General features: G+C 40.9%; 1 protein-coding gene across 1 annotated transcript in view; it reads right to left on the bottom strand.

Moving 5' to 3' along the window:
- SLC41A2 (solute carrier family 41 member 2) overlaps positions 1 to 8,750 on the bottom strand; it is a 46,764-nt gene extending 38,014 nt beyond the window's left edge. Inside the window, exon 1 of the mRNA XM_070756293.1 lies at positions 8,264 to 8,750. The gene's annotated coding sequence lies outside the window, so the exon portion shown is untranslated. The remainder of the gene's footprint in view (positions 1 to 8,263) is intronic.
- Positions 8,751 to 18,162: the final 9,412 nt, after the last annotated feature.

Here is an 18,162-nt window from a genome sequence, read left to right as displayed (position 1 = left end):
TGAATGGGCGGCATACAAATCCAATAAATAAATAAATAAAATGAGACTGAATCTGCATCTTGATCTGAAGAAGTGCACCAATTTTATGGACAAGATACAGATCACATTATTCCCACTTAGATTTATTTCTTTAATATTTCCACCACCCATCTCCCCTATATAAGGTGATTCTGGATGGCTTACACTTTATTATTATTATTATTTATTAGATTTGTATGCCGCCCCTCTCCGCAGACTCGGGGCGGCTCACAGCAGTGATAAAACAATGTACAATAACAAATCTAATATTAAAAGTCTAAAATAACAATTTAACATTAAAAAGTCTAAAAGCCCCATTATTTAAAAAGCATACACACAAACATACCATACATAAAACTACATAGGCAAGGGGAGATGTCTCAGTTCCCCCATGCCTGACAGCAGAGGTGGGTTTTAAGAAGTTTACGAAAGGCAAGGAGGGTTGGGGCAATCCTAATCTCTGGGGGGAGCTGGTTCCAAAGGGTCGGGGCCACCACAGAAGGCTCTTCCCCTAGGTCCCACCAGGCCGACATTGTTTAGTCGACGGGACCCAGAGTAGGCCAAATCTGTGGGACCTAACTTTATAAAACTTTATAAACTTTGTAAAAACAAGTAGAGAAATAATTAAAACATTAAAACTACAGAGATTAAAACTTCAAAAATTACGCCGAAAGCAGAACTAAGAGATGGACGAGGTGGAGATGAGGTCTTCTTACCCAGTCAGCCACCTCCAATGGTGATTACCTCCCTTGGGGCCCAGGCCAAACAAGAAAGCCAGTTTCCGGAAGGCCAAAAGAGTAGGCCCCTTCTTCCATCCATTACAGCAGTGATAGTGAACCTATGGTACATTTGTCACAGAGCACATGGGCGTGCTGGCCAGCTGATTTTTGGACTTCTTTTCAGCCATTTTTTTGGCCATCCCCAGATTTCAGGAAAGCCTCCTAAAGCCTGGGGATGGTGAAAAACTTCCATATTTTCCATACTTCCAGTTGGCCCAGTTGGTCATTTTTCACTCTGCCCAGGCTTCAAGAGGCTTTCCTGAATCCTGGGGAGAGTGAAAAACAGCCCAACAGACCTACCGGAAGTCTGGAGGATTCAGTGAGGCCAGCGTGCATAGCGGGGGGGACGGACGCACGGGGCGATTGTGCACATACGGGGGGGGGCAGCACACATGCACAGGGGGCAGGGTATTGCATTAAGGGTGTGGGCACCCAGCCACACACCATCTCGCACGCACACACTTTTTTGGCACGTGAGCAAAAAAAGGGTTGCCATCATTGCACTAGAGCAGGGGTAGGCAAAGTTGGCTCTTCTGTGACTTGTGGACTTCAACTCCCAGAATCCCTGAGCCAATCATGATAGCACAGGAATTCTGGGAGTTGAAGTCCACATGTCATAGAAGAGCCAACCTTGCTTACCCCTGCACTAGAGAGTTGCACAGGGCCGGATCCACAGTGGAAAAAGGCTTTTCTCATAGACCCCATTGCTTAATTATTTAGCATATGGGTCTGTAGCAGGCCTCTTCCAGTGGAGCAGGCTAGTCCCATTGGGTCAGGTACTCTGGACTCCTACCATGTAGGCCTTTAAAGGTAATAACCAACACCCTGAATTGGACTCAGAAGCAAGCTGGTAACCAAAGAAGATTTAAGATTAAAGATTTAATTGGATTTGTATGCCACCCCTCTCTGAGGACTCGGGGCGGCTCACAGCATATACAAAAACCAGAAAAACAATAATAAGCAATCCAATTAATAATAAATTTAAAACAATTATTTAAAAAATTCTAATTTAAAAAGCTATCATAACCATTCATTCAACAATCATACTAAAAACATTCATTGGTCAGGGGGGAAGATCTAAAAACCCCAGGCCTAGTGGCAAAGATGAGTTTTTAAGCTATTTTGGAAGGCAAGGAGGGTGGGGGCAGTGCAAATCTCTGGGGGGAGCTGATTCCAGAGGGCCGGGGCCCCCACAGAGAAGGCTCTTGCCCTAGGTCCCACCTGCCGGCATTGTTTGGATAACGGGACTCTAAGGAGACCAACTCTGTGGGACCTCACCGGACGCTGGGATTCGTGCAGCAGAAGGCCATCTCAGAGATAGTGTAACGCACCCAGAACTTTGTACATTCTGCATTCTGTACCAGCTGTACCTTCTGATTACTCTTCAAGGATAGCTCCATGTAGAGCGCTTTGCAATAATCCACTAAGGCATGAATAGACTGTGCACAAGGTCTCATAATTCAAATAAGGTTCTTTTCCTTGAGCCTGCTTGCTGGAATTCCTTAGAGTATATTTGCTTATTAGCTCTACGTATGAAATATACCGGTAATCTTTCTTTCTTTTCAGATACTCATAAACCTCATCTCCTCACTCACATTGCCCAGTAAGGAATGCTAGAATTTAGACAGCAATATCTGAAGACCTTCTAACATATCAATTCATATGTCAAATCAAACCATAGTTTTCAAGCCAATCCATTGCTGACTTTTTCAAACAGGACATATAAATTATGGGATGGAGTGAACTTCCCAGCTACTGAATCAATCATGCTGACTGTTAATAGTTTTCCAATGTTTTCACTACATAAATTTTGATGATGTATCAGCCCTGGGGAGGATCAAAACAATGGTTTATCAAATTTGGTGTTTTAGCACCAAACACAGTCAAACATGGCTTGTTATTTTGGCTTATCAGACAACAGGAACTGCAATTTGACAAGACATTGCACCAAAACAGTTATGTACCAGCAGGTGTAGGACAACTCCAGTATCTACAGAACAGTCATATATATTTAGTACAAAGTCATTAGTGCAAAGTGTGCTAAACATTTCATTTTACAGGGAAATAGAAACTAAGCTAAGAGATGAAATGCAATAGAATTCAAGAAGAACCAAAGCACTTAGCAAAAAGCAGAAGTGTTCGCCCAATAACTGACAAGTAGCCAATACCCAAAACTTTATCCAGATTTTGCCTTATTTTAATGATCTGTCAGCTTAGGGTGAATAAATTGCCTCCAGCAGAAGTTATTTTTCCTGTCTTCACAGGCATTTTAAAGTTGGGAAAGGTAAACATTTTGACAGAGACAAATAAGAAAAAAATGACATAACTAGGGCCACCCTAAAAGAGGTTTGTGAAACCATTTTTCATCAATTGAAATTTACTCTTAGAGTGCTGGAAATGCAAAATGGAAAATGGATCAGTTTATCATCTATGGTGGACCTGCCCCAAAACAAGAAATTATTGGAACATAATAGGGAAATGGGTCAAAGAAATTATGAAGGAGGAAACTGAGAAAAGCCAGAATTCTTTTTGCTAGGGATTTTTGATAAAATGTATAAAAAAGAAAATAAATATTTGATTACCCACATTCTAATAGCGGCAAGGATAGATAGATAGATAGATAGAGAGAGAGAGAGAGAGACAGACAGACAGACAGACAGACAGACAGACAGACAGACAGACAGACAGACAGACAGACAGACAAACAAACTATGCCCACTTATGGAAAAGTGAAGACATACCAAAAGAAGAAATGGTAAGAAAAAAAAATCCTGGAAGGTGCCGAAATTGACAGACCAAAAAATTAGAAGGGAAAGAGGACTCAGACTATTACAGGGTATGGGATAAATTTTACAATTGGCTAAAAAAGAGAAACGTATAAAGGAAGCGAAGCAAAACAGAAAGCCAAAAAAGAAAGCCCCCCTCATTTTGGATTGTAAATAAAAATTATGCAAGCATAAATGTTAACAAAATAATGTAAAAATGTATATATCTCCGTTATAGCTTCTGATAGAAAGTGAGATAAAAATATCCCAATTGTGTGTACTTTGTATTTGTCGTATATATTTGTTTTGTTTTTAAATTAAAAATTAAAATAAATAAATAAAGGAAATTTACTCTTAGAGAAAGTATCTTAGCATCTGCATGCTAGTAATAACCAAGTACACAGCATCTTAAACTTAGTTCTTTTTCTCTTTTTAGGTTTAGCTTTTCATTCCAAAAAGCTTTTGCCGCATCCTAGCTGCATTGGTTGCCGATCAGTTTCCGGTCACAATTCAAAGTGTTGGTTACGACTAAACAATGTCGTCTGGCGGGACCCAGGGAAAGAGCCTTCTCTGTGGCGGCCCCAACCCTCTGGAACCAGCTCCCCCCAGAGATCAGAATTGTCCCCACCCTCCTCGCCTTTCGTAAGCTCCTTAAAACCCACCTCTGTCGTCAGGCATGGGGGAATTGAACTATTCCTTTCCCCCCAGGCCTATACAATTTATGCATGGTATGTTTGTGTGTATGTTTGGTTTTTAAATAAGGTTTTTTTAATTATTTTAGATATTAGATTTGTTATATGCTGTTTATTATTGTTGTTAGCCGCCCCGAGTCTACGGAGAGGGGCAGCATACAAATCAAACCAAACCAAACCAAATAAATAAATAAATAAGATAAGATAAATAAGATAAATAAATAAAAATAAATAAATAAATAAACAATCAATCAAACAAATAAATAAATTAAATTAAATCCCAGTAAGGGTATGGCTAGTTGATGAGGCCAGAACAAGGCCGAAATAGCACTGGTAATAAGATGGTAGTTTATTTAGCTCAAATAACTGATTATACCTTGGAACATCAGCAACTTTAAGATATGTGGAACTCAACTCATAGAATTCCTTGTTCTGGCTGAGGAATTCTGAGAGTTAAGATTTATACCCTTAAAATGGCTAAAGTTGAGTTTAGAGTGCCTAGTTTGTTTAATATTGCTGAGGTTGTTATTCATATCTGGAACATTTTTTTAAAAAGAATAATGCCTAATGAAAATTAGCATTTAATAACTTAAGCCTTAAATTTTAACTTTAATATATTTTATCTGCCTGTCTTTCAGCTTTTACAGTTGAACCTTTATAACAATATACTGTGTATTGAATTTCAGCCCACATTATTTAGAAATAAAGTTGATGAAAATTTCTTCCTTTGTCTCAGATACCCATTCTTCAATGATTAACAACAGCCAACATGCCAGAGCTGTTGAGTGGAAAATCTTGAGTTTTGAATTGCAAATGTTTGTGGCGTAGAATTTATAGTGTGTAACAAATTCTGGTAATCAGATTAAAACTAGACAGATATAACTTCATAAAATCAAATCAGGGATGAGGGGCACAACCCCCAGCTATTTAATCTTCAAGTAAAAACTAAGAATAAAGTACACAGAAAACTATCACACTACTTTTGGGGGGATGTTTCCACAATCTCTAATTTCTAATATGTTTCTAACTTATTCTCCATAAGTAACATCATCTATTAATTATTTTTAAATCAATTGTTGATTGCTTACTGCTTCTTTAAAGCAATAACCAATTTTTCTGACTTTCATATACTTTCACGTCATTAATCTTTTATAAAGTAAGAAATTGCTAAGCCCATGCATACTTGTGCCAATAACAAAAAAATACTAAATTTAAAAAAAAACACAGATTGACCTTTATCAAGCTGTATATGCCTGGCCTTGAATTGTGGCATTGCCAGCAATCTTTTTAAAAGCTCTCTGCGGAACTTCCTTTGAATCAGCCAAGTTCACCTCCACAAGCTTCTCCTTTTTCCAAGCCCTAAGCAGCAAAAATTATAAAAGGTATCACATATCCCTGTAGTAACCCTTACCATAATCTACTATGACTGATGTCATTAAGACCCTCAAGCTGAATTGTATAACTTTATTTATTTATTTATTTTATTTGTCAAACATGTATAGGATAGTAGTTTGTATAAACATAAGTAAAAAGTAATAATAAAAAGTGCAAATAGGACAGTAGGACAGGGACGGTAGGCACAATGTCCAGAAATATTTCACAAGAAGAGTCCTTCACTCTTCCTCCCGCAACAAAATACCTTACTCCACCAGACTTGAAATTCTGAAATTAGACAATTTACAACTACGTCGTCTCCAAACCGATCTAACCATAGCTCGCCAAATCATATACCAAAATGTCCTTCTTCTAAATGACTACTTCACCTTCAACTGTAACAACACACGAGCACGCAACAGACTCAAACTAAATTTAAACCGCTCCAAACTGAACTGCAGAAATATACGACTTCAGCCATAGAGTGATCAACGCCTGGAATTCACTACCTGACTCTGTGGTTTCTTCCCCCAACCCCAAAATCTTCAATATTAGATGGTCTACAATTTGACATCTCCTCTTTTCTAAGAGGTCTGTAAGAGGCGTGCATAAGTGCACCATTGTGCCTACCGTCCCTGTCCTATTGTCCTATCCATCTATCCATCCATCTATCTATCTATCTATCTATCTATCTATCTATCTATCTATCTATCTATCTATCTATCTATCTATCTATCTAATTATTGGACTTTTATGCCGCCCCTCTCTGAGGACTCAGGGCTGCTCACAACATATAATAAAATAATACATAACATTTCGGGTCCAATTAATTAAATATATAATCTAAGACTAAAAACCCTAAAAAACAGTCATTCCCTTTCAATCAGTTTCTCTCAGTCCATTTGTCGGCCAGGGGGTAAGAATCTAATGGCCCCAGGCCTGCCGACATAAGTAAGTCTTGAGACCCTTGCAGAAGGCAAGGAGGGTGGGGGCAGTACAGATCTCCGGGGGGGCAGGGAGCTGATTCCAGAGGGCCGGGGCCCACACAGAGAAGGCTCTTCCCCTCAGCCCTGCCAACCAGCATTCTCTCCACTGGACCTGGAGAAGGCCAACTCTGTGGGACCTAACCGGTTGCTGGGATTCATGCGGCAGGAGGCGGTCCCGTAGGTATTCTGGCCCAATGCCATGTAGGACTTTCTGTTCATAATCAACACTTTGAATTGCATCCGGAAACCATTTGGCAGCCAATGTAGTCTGCGGAGTGTTGGAGAGATATGAACATGTCCGGGTAAGCCATGACTGTTGGCCCAGCTGCATTCTGCACAATTTGCAGTTTCCGGACGCTCTTCAGAAGTAGGTCCATGTAGAGAGCATTGCAGTATCTATTGTCTTTTTTATCATTACTTTCCATGTTATGTTTCTATAAACTACTATCCTATACTTGATTGACAAATAAAATAAATAAATAAAAATGGTGCACTTATGCACACCCCTTTTTTTCTTTCTTTCTTTCTATCTATCTATCTATCTATCTATCTATCTATCTATCTCTCTATCTATCATTATTATTATTATTATTATTATTATTATTTATTAGATTTATATGCCGCCCCTCTCTGAAGACTCGGAGTGGCTATCTATCTCTATCTATCTATCCATCCATCCATCCATCCATCCATCCATCCATCCATCCATCCATCCATCTCTACATGGGGCTACCTTTGAAAAGTATTCGGAAACCTCAGATCGTGCAGAATGCGGCTGCGAAAGCAATCATGGGCCTTCCCAGATACGCCCATGTCTCATCAACACTCTGCGGCCTGCACTGGCTGCAAATTAGTTTCCGGTCACAATTGAAAGTGTTGGTTATATGACCTATAAAGCCCTACATGGCATCGGATCAGAATACCTCCAGGACCACCTTCTGCCCCACGAATACCAGTAGCCGGTAAGGTCCCACATAGTTGGCCTTTTCCGGGCCCCGTCGACTAAGCAATGTCATCTGGCACGGCTCAGGGGAAGAGCCTTCTCTGTGGTGGCCCCGGCCCTCTGGAATCAACTCCCCCCCTCTGAGATCTGGACTGCCCCCACCCTCCTTGCCTTTCATAAGTTGTTGAAAACTCACCTTTGCCACCCGGCAAAGGGAAAATTGACACCTCTTCTAATGGATTTATATGCACTTGCACAAGCAAATCCCCACCACCATAGGAAGAAAGGACAAGGGGGTGGATGAGGGGGGGCATACCCACACCGCCAACACTCTTGAAAGGAGGAAGTGACCTACTTTTTGGGGATCCTGAGGAATGCCACCCGGGACGGCAGCCAAGATCAGAGGGTTACTCACCCGAGCCCCGTGGAAGGGAGATCTCAGCGTTATCTGCCCTCGGTGGGAACCGGGAAAGGATCGGAGGGGAGCTGAAAGCTGCCCCCTTCTTCTGTCTCAGATGGGCGGGGAGAGGCGAAAGGAGGAAGGAGAGAGAGGGAGCCCCGGGGAAGCCCCGTCTCGGCTGACGGAGGCGAAAGGCACAAATTCCCTCCCAACCCAAAGAGCAACCCGACTGCCTGATTTCCCCTTCTGGGATCCGGCAGGCCAGGGAATCCCCTTCCTCCGGCTTGCGCCCATCTCCAGACCTACCTGACCAAGGATGGCGAGGGTGGCCCCAGCCTCTCGCAGCAGATGCCGCCGCTAGCCATCCTCCGCCCGGGCGCAGAGCCCAGAAGCTGCCCGCTCTTCGCTGGAGGAGGGAAGAATCCTGCCCCGGCGGCGGCCGCGGAGTTGTGCTGACAGCTCCTCGGGGCCTCCGCCCCCACTGAGCAGGCGCGGCCAAAGTCGTCGGGGGCGAGGGGCGTGACTAGCCGGGAACCCCCCCCCCCCCCAACCAACCCAGCCCGGGTGATGTGGCCGGTGCGCGCCGGCGATGCTTCCTCCTCAGCCCGGCAGCCGCGGGTTGGGGAGGGGGGCAAAAAAGAGCCACGACCTCCAGCCAACTGGCCGCTTTCTCACGCGGTCGGGGTCCTCAGTAGGAGGTGGGGGTGAACGGCCACCTGGAGACGACCAAAACTTCTCCAAAATCCGGGGCTCTCCAACTGAGTTAGACCTCAGAACCCATAATCCCCAGCTGGCGCGGCCTGTGAGGCTGGACCTATTTAGAGGAATTCGAGGAGAACGGGGGGGGGGGGGGGGGTTTCCAGCTGCATTCTTTTGAATGAGCCAGTATATATTTGTGTGTGTATATACATACATATGTATGTATGTATGTATGTATGTATGTATGTATGTATGAGTTAGTATATATATATATACAGTATATATATATATAAAATTCAGCAAAAACATGTGATATGTATATACGTATATATATATGTCACATGTTTTTCTTTGCTGAATTTGAAAATTAAATTAAAATTAAAAATTAAAATTGTTTATATATATATACATATACATATGTATCACATGTTTTTGCTGGATTTTTAAAATTAAGGGAGGCTAGGATAGTGCTGTTTCGGCCTTGTTCTGGCCTCATCATCTAGCCATACCCTTATTGGGATTTGATATACATATGTGTATATGTATATATACATATACAGGTACATATACATACATACATACATACATATATAGTGTGCGTGTGTGTGTATGTATGCGCTGCTCAAAAAATAAAGGGAAGACTCAACACGTCCTAGATCTGAATGAAATATCCTCATTGAATATTTTGTTTGCACCGCTATTCTGTATGACTGTTCGCAGAACCAGTAGAAAAAAATTTGGTCAGGTACGCAGAACTGGTAGAAGAATTTTGATTTTTTTTTTTCCTTTTTTTCCCTTCTGGGCTCTGGGTATGTTTTTCCTATTGCAGTAAATGAGGTTGAACATGTAGAATTTTAAAAGAGCTGTGTGTGTGTGTATACATACAGCGCATATAGTAGATAATGTATATTTGTGTGTGCCTGTGTGTAATATGTATATATATTTTGGACGTTCAGTAATAATAAATAGGGAAATTGTATCTCTTTGAGGCGAGGAGAGGCCAGGCACCCTAATCCAAACCCTTGACATGAGTGAAGTCAAATCGGCCATCTTTAAGCCAGTCACATGACCTTTAAGCCACCACCCCTTAAGCCACTCCCACATGGTTCACAAGCCACACCCACAAAATAAGCCACACCCACAATGTGGTAATAAAAAAAAATAGCAGGCCTTCATGGGCCGGAAGGCCCTGTTAAGCAGCATATAAGTGTAAGTTCTATTGCTATCGGAAATGGAATTTAGAGGGGGCAAGTCAGTTCGATGGCCTCCCCCACTAGTGCAGCCAAAATGCATATAAAGCCACAAAATGCAGTCAGTAATGATAAGTTTTCAGGTTGCCGACCAGCTACAGAGATATAAGCCAAGTCCAGGTAATTATTACTGTGGCCAAATTCAGCACAGCTCGGAGGCAAAACTGGCTGTAATCTGCTTTTCTCTACAGCAATGTGTTTTTTCACTCTGGGAAGAACAAGTGGGAGGAACATGGCTTAAAGACTGCAAAATAAGAACCAAGTGATGAGCAATTCTTTCCTCGATGAATAAAAATATTTATGAATGTTGTTCTTCATATCAAGTGACTAGAGATAACTATGCAAAACAATAACATGAATCACAAAATAGACATAATTTGTAGGGGGGAAAAACAAAGACTTCTTTCAGTTCCTTAGCAAGGCAGTTGTAAGCAGCTGTAACAAGGGCGAAGAAAGTAGCAGAAATATACTTTAGTGTTATTCTTTCTCTCCTTTTAAGCAGCCCGTAATCTAAAGCAGAGCTCTCTAACCTTGGCAACTTTAAGATTTGTGGACTTCAAAGCTGGCTGAGGAATTCTGGGAGTTGAAGTCCACAAATCTTAAAAGTTGCCAAGGTTGGAGACCCCTGATCTAAAGCAAATGAATTGCTTCATATGTACCTACCTACCTCTCAATTTTTAGCATAATATAAGCATTCTGTTCTATTCTATTCTATTCTATTCACACAAGAAGCCATATTGGCCAAAAGAAAGTTCTGGAACACATATTAGAATACAGTAGTCCCTCGCTATACCGCGCTTCACCTACTGCGGCTTCACTTCATCGCGGGTTTTCAAGAAATATTAATGAGAAAAATAATTCGCGGATCTTCGCTGGTTCGCGGGTTTCTGAGGAAGTCGATCGGCAGATTTAAACAGCCCGCCGAACTTGATCGGCAGGTTTTTCAAAAAAAAAAAATCTAAAATTGTAAATACTGTATTTAAATACTGTATCTAAAATAAATACTGTGTGGGAAGGGTTTATAAACACTTAAAACAATGAAAACTTACCAAACAATTACAATATAAATACTTAAATAAGTACTATCAGTCGATAAATTCCCCATCGCGGATTTCACCTATCGTGGCCGGGTCTGGAACATAACACCAGCGATTGGTGAGGGACTACTGTAATTCAAGATCACAAAAGAGATACAAGTGTCCTCAAAGTATGACTGGTTATTTTACTGTTAGAAGTTATAACAGACCCTCTCAAAAGCTATAGAAAACATGTTCCCAAAGTTATGATGTCTGTCCCCTGGGAGTCACAACCACACTTGGCACTCGGCAACCAGCCTTCATGACTGTCATCCTGTTCCATCTCTCCCTATCTTAACTATAATTTTATTTTTTACTTGAATTTCCATGTTTATTGTTTTATAAATATTTATTTGTTATGTTTTTAATGCTGTAAGTTGCCCAGAGTCAATTTGAAATGAGTTGGGCAGCAAAATAGGTGAAGGAATTAATGAATAAATGAATGAATTATAGCCATAATTGCAAGACTCAGTTATCCTCATACATCAAGGACTACTTGTAAAAGCTTTCAAGTACTCTACAATTCATCAGATAAGATGATAAAAATGGAAGAAAAAGAAAAAAGGAGACGAAATGACTAAATAATAGAGGTGTGCAGTATTATACTCTGGATCTAAACCAAAAGGATGAGAAGCAATATAATTTGAATATAACTTGATCGAATTAGTCAATTTTCCAAATTAAACTAAGTTTAATTCAATCAAATATCTCCAAATTGAACTTCCTTCATTCTTTGATATAGAAAATTCTATAAGATCAAACTGGAATTACTACTGGGTTAATAGCACATCAGGATACACAAGGTTATATTCTCCTGTAGAAAGAATTGGGCTACAGGTTCAATTGCCGCTTGGAGTCACTTGTGTTTGTTTGTTTGTTTGTTTGTTTGTTTGTCTGCTTGATAGGTAGGTAGGTAGGTAGATAGATAGATATTATATAAATTGTAATATAATATGCATTTCTTGAATTTGTTTAATAAATAAATAACTAATGGTGCTTTGTAAAACATAGAATTAATTTAAAAGAAACAAATCCTTAAAGGCTGCTTTTTATAAAATTTTCCTGGCTTGCAACGCACAAAAATATAAGCAAGGGTTTTCAGGAACTGAGAATGATAAGGTGGACTGGAATCTTGATTCCATTCTGTTGTTTGTTCCAACGGGCTTCATCACAATCCAAATGTGTACATCATAGGATATTCACAGAATATTGTAATCACACTATGATGTGGATTGGACTTTGTACGAGAAGTGTCACTTCTCATTGCTAACTCTTACATTATTCAATTACTTTTCCTGGTCTCAAGGTGCACTTCTTGATAAAAATATCTGTAACAATCAAGAGTAAATTCTATCTAGACTGTAGAATGAATAAGCTGCATCGTATGAGTAATTTTAGTTAAAGATAGTATGAATGCCTTAAGGGAAAAGTTTTAGTCTCAGATGCACCTGCCAGGTCTAACAATTAGCAGAATATTTAAAAATAACAGGTAGTCTCATCTGTTTGCCAGTGTTCTGCATATTATATGTTCATATAATGCAATTCACTGCTATCACTCTCTTAAACCAATGTGGTTTTTTGTACAAGTTATTAACATATGGTACGTTGATTTAATTTTATTCCCAGGAGTCTTTATGAATGGACTTGCAGGAGTATTTCACAGTGAAGTATGAACTTAGCATGGATCATACTTAATTGAGGAAATTTACTTCATTTTTTTAGCAACACTTACATTTTTGCAACTTGCATTTCATGGCTGGAATAATAATGGTAATATGTATAAAGGTATTATAGAACATAACAATGATCTCTGGTGCTTTTGTTGGAAGTATGCCAGTTGCTCTGAGGGTACGTATTGGGTAAGGAAAGTAGAGTACAGTAGTCTAAGGTGGAGCCCAGCCACTCAACCTTCACGTAACCTTCTCATCAACTTGTTGTGGCAACTATTTTGGAAGAGTGCCCTTAACATAAACTCAATATTTCATGCATTCCCACTGATTCCAAAAGATTAACTGCCACAAGCTAGATAATACCTCCCAATTTCAAACTGCAAATTAAATATGTGGCCTAAAGCAATATTTGCACAACATTCTAGTCCATAATGGGTTTGGTTTGGTGTGTGGGACTATAAAACATGATCTGATCTGTCTATTGTGGTTTGTAAGCCCTATTAAAAACCTGGCATGACATATTAAGCTACCTATTGTCACTTATTTCACAAACTCTAACAAAAACAAGCCATATTTAACAAGGAAACCAAGCATCCCAAGATGAATGCTGGTTGTCCATACATAACTTTGCCCTGTTAGCTTTAGGGTGAGATACCTGGGGATTAGACAACTTTAGTGACTTCTGCTTAAGCCATAATCTAATCATGATACACATTTAAAAAAAAAGAATCTGCTTGATGGTTTAGCACAGGGGGTCAAACTTGATTTCATTGAGGGCAGCATCAGGGTTATATTTGACCTTGAGCTGGGGTGGGCATGGCCAGGGTGGACACAACATCAGTTGTGTCGGGGCGCTTTTGGTAGCCGGAGCCCTCTGCCGGTGAAAACAAGCTCCTGAACTTTGTTTTCAACTGCGACAGCCTCCTGCAACCCTCTGCCAGCGAAAACGGAGCTTAGGAGGGCTCCTGAGCTCCGTTTTCACTGGTAGAGGTACCACACTGTTTCCAGGAAGGCCCGGTGGGCCAGATCTAAGCACCGCACAGGTGGATCCAGCCCCTGGGCCTTGAGTTTCACACCCCTGGTTTAGCACAATTTGTCAATCCAGTCTTTTACTAAAGAAGAATATAAATGAAATCATGAAACCTTTAGTAGAAAAGGTTGTAAGCAACCCTTTTCTTCTGAGTTCAGACCGGAGCCTTTGAATTTGACAGCACTTACTGAGCAAATTATGTATTACGTAAGACTGTGTAGCTACACTATTTGAGCAGTTAAATGTACTTGTCATGTTTTGTTCAAACAGTTTTTATCTGTGTTTAAGTTCAGGAAATACTGGTTTTGCCAGTTAACCACTCATAACTTGTATCTGACAGGCCCTGTAGAATGGTGGACTATGACTCACTCCTTGGATATACTGTATTACATCCATATTTTATGAGTTCAGCTCTTATGGACTATGAAATTACATTGCTTATTTTTATTATTGTACTTTTTTTTTCAAAATCTCAGGGTTTATTTTTTCAAAATCTCAGGGTTTATTTTTTTTTCAAAATCTCAGGGTTTATTTTTTAACCGAGACAGAATTTTTGAAAAATACATACTGATCGTAATAAATACTGACAATAAATACTGACAAAAGCTGTGACAATAGGATCCCTCCTTGAGTAAGTCTGCTTTTCTGCCATAAACTCAGCATGATTGACATTCACAGCAGTAATCAGCAAACAAAATTAAACATCTGAATAAAGTAAGATCAAACAACAGTAAAAACAGCACCGTAGAGCAGAATAATAAAAACATTATAATGGCAGTTTTAAATCATAATCAACATCATTGTGTGAAGTAGTTTTGTTGAATATCATAGCGGGATCATCTTGCTTAGAGTAAGACGACTGTCTTTCAGTCTGTCGAGGAAACGAGAAGGAGAAGAGACAATTTATGTGACCATTTAATTGAATTTTTGTGTGTGCATGTGTGTGTATATATGCGCGTCTTTATATGTTGTGTTTTTAACGTATATATTTCAATAAAAATTACTTTTTAAAAAATGAAGAAGTGACCATTTGTGGCAGGGATATTAAACTCACATCGTCATATTGTTGTCATGTGACATATCGCGACTTTCCCCCTTCGCTAAAAAGGGTGGGCGTGGCCAGTGTTCTGTCGGGCTCTCTGGTAGACTCCTCCCAAAAATTCACAGGTACAAATTTCAGACACACACACGTTTGAAAATTCAAAACAATGTTCTTTATAATGAAAATTCCCTTAACCTAAGCCTTCCTTTGGTATAGCAAAGAGCATTCGTCTCCAAATAAACTGGTAATTTGTACAAGTCCCTTATCAGTTCTGTGATACTTAGCTTGCAGCTGTGAGGTAATTCACAGTCCTTCTTTCACAAAGTGAAACACACTTTGCTCTGGTTCAGTTTCAAAGCGAGGAAAAATCATCACACAAAGTCAGTAAAGCAGTCACGAAGCACAACGATCAGATAATCCTCCACAACGGCCAAACCCACAGGCTGCTATTTATAGCAGCCTCACTAATCACCACAGCCCCACCCAACCACAGGTGGCCTCATTTTCTTTGATAATAATCTCTCAGTTGTTGTTGCCTATGCATCGCTCTCCACATGCGTGGCTGTATCATTAACTCTTGTTCTGAATCCAAGGAGGAGCTAGAGAATTGATCTCCTTCTGAGCTGTCTGCCACACTCTCCTCCTCCCTGTCACTCATGTCTTCTTGGTCAGAGGAGCCTTCATCAGCAGATTCCACCAGGGGCAAAACAGGCCTGCAGCATGTGGATGTCACCCCCACATCCACAGTCCTTGGGGCAGGAGCTGAGCCAGAGCTAACCACAACAGCCAGTGCATGATGCATCTGGCCCGCGGGCCACAAGTTTGGCACCCCTGGTTTATGGGATGTTCCAAACATTATTACGGAAAATGCAGAACAGAAGCATGAGAGACAGAATAGAAAAGGTAACCTTTATCCAAGAGGTCAAGGTAGATCAGCCAAGCTGGCTCCGTTGCTAAGAAGTGGAGGGAGAACTGAGGCTGCATTGCAGAACGTGTTTGACAATATTAATATCAAACCATTATTTCTTTTGTGTAGATCTTACATTTGCTGGAAGCAGCTGGAACAGTTCTACTGAATCAGTCCATTCTTTACAATGGAATAGAATGGGGACTCATAGTCTGAGGAATGAAGAGATTGTTTGCTGTGTACGTCAGGCTCTTTCAACAAATACTTTCCATGGGCATACATAGAACGAGCTGACAATTGATAAGAAGGATAAAATACAGGGTGCATTCCAAAAGTAATGCAATTATTATTTTTTAAGTAATTTATTGAATAGATTTGCACAAACACTTAAAATTCTTCAAAGTGCTGTCCTTGGGCCTCTACACATTTTGTCCAGCGACTCTGCCATGACCGGTATGTGCCCTGGAAGGCACCTTCGGGGACCTCTTGCAAGGTCTTCATAATGGCTGATCTCTTCTATGGATGAAAAACGTGCTTTGCCACAACGTGCTACAAGTCCGCGAGTTCCTGGCCAAACACCAGGTGCCAATGCTGCCCCACCCTATAGTCCTGACGTTGCCCCAGCAGACTTCTTTTTGTTCCCAGCCCTGTAAGGAACCCGTTTTTCATCCATAGAAGAGATCCAATCAGCTGTGACGAAGACCTTGCGAGAGGTGCAACCCAAAAAGAGAAGCCAGACACACTGGTAAAAGGCAAAGGCAGTTTTATAAAATTCAAGAAAAACACAGGTAACAGAAAATGTCCTTACAAACAGGAAAATGCTGTATCTTCAGATATATTCACGAAGGCCAAAAGTCCAAGCAGCAATACAGAATTCTTGCTGCCAAGCCAAGGCTATAGATAGCAGACCTACACCTCCCACGGATCTTCCAAAGCTGCTGGGCCACAAGCCAGGAACAGAGACGCCGAGAAACAAGACAGGATAACGCCACGCCAAGCTGATAACACTCCACATGGCTTCAAGGCCTTGCCTGCCTTTTAAACCCTGCTGATGAGGACCACACCCAAACCCAGCTGTTTCTAATTCAATGGTGATAATATCTCTTTAACTGCTCCTTTCGTTGCTCTGAATGTTGCTGTCTCATGTCAATGACAGCTTGTGCGTCATCACCTAATGACTCCAAGCTACTGGCTGGGGAGAGCCCCCCCCCCGGGGCTCTCATGCTGTTCTCCTTCATCCCATTCCTGATTTTCCTCCCCCCCGTCCGACTGTTCAGCCCCCTCCTCTGCGCTGTCATCCTCCTCCGGGCATGGAACCAGCAGAGACACAGCTGGTCCCTGAGCAGCCTCAGGCTGAATCACAACACGCAGGAAGTTGAATCTCATGCCAACGTGCACACCCACGCCTGCTGCCAGGAGTGCACCAGGGGCAACGGTGACAGGCAGCCCCTCCCTGGACTGGCCATGCCCCCAAACTGGTTCGCCGGTGGCTGCTCCTTGAAAGCGGCTTGCAAAGGACCCTCTGCAGAGGTGTGTGCATAAGCAAAGCGTGTGCGTGCAAAAGTTGCATTTCCGATGTGAAGCGGACTGGTAGGGAAGGTAAGAAGAACCCACCCCTGCTATGAACCCTGTTGTGTGTGTTCCATGTCAGCCTTTGGAATTGTCAGATGCAGAAGATGAGGATGACATAGAAGCTGTTAATTATCCTGATTTAAGAGATTTGGAAGAAGCTAGTGAGGAGGAAAGTGAAATAAAACAGCCATCTGAAAAAAGCATGCAGAGTCATGTTTCTTCTGTTGATTGGAGTATAGAAGGGAGTCCTTGGTTAAGTGCAAAGTTCCGAACGTTACAGAAAAGAAGAGATGAAATTGGGGGAAAGAGATTTTAATATGCTATTCAGAGTGTATTAATTAATTAATTAATTAATTAATTGCATCACTTCCGGAATTGAACAGAAGAGATGGTTGCTTTTCTTCAAAGTGCTAGAAGCAAAAATGGTGGTGTATGTCGTGTCTCCAGAGACGTTTTATATTGCATGATAAACTGCTTTTTAACAGCGTGAACCTGACTCAGAGATAAGAAGATGTTTTGAAGTAGACAGCCTGTTATTTTAGAAAGAATTATAACTTCGTAGTTTAGTCTGTGAGATTGGAATGCATTTTCATGCCGGAGCTGTAATGACGAAATCCAATGTGGAAGGAGAAATAAAAGAAATGCTGTTTGAAATTTCATGCTGTAAAACTCGTATTCTTGGAACAGCCGGCCAGATCCCAATCCAGGTCCAGATCAGACCCCATGGATTTATTTATTTATTTTATTTATTTATTTATTAGATTTGTATGCCACCCCTCTCCGAAGACTTGGGGCGACTAACAACAATATAAAAAGACAATGTAGACAAATCTAATATTAAAAACAATCTTAAAAACCCCAATTTAAAGAACCACTCATACATACAAGCATACCATGTATAAATTCTATAAGCCTAGGGGGAAGGGAAATATAAAGAGAAGTGACCCTACATTTGAGTG

This window comes from Erythrolamprus reginae, chromosome 6 (genome assembly GCF_031021105.1).
Source record: "Erythrolamprus reginae isolate rEryReg1 chromosome 6, rEryReg1.hap1, whole genome shotgun sequence".
NCBI lineage: Eukaryota > Metazoa > Chordata > Lepidosauria > Squamata > Dipsadidae > Erythrolamprus > Erythrolamprus reginae.
The sequence above is the reverse complement of the archived record's forward strand: the minus strand, read 5'-3'. Positions and strand labels throughout refer to the sequence as shown.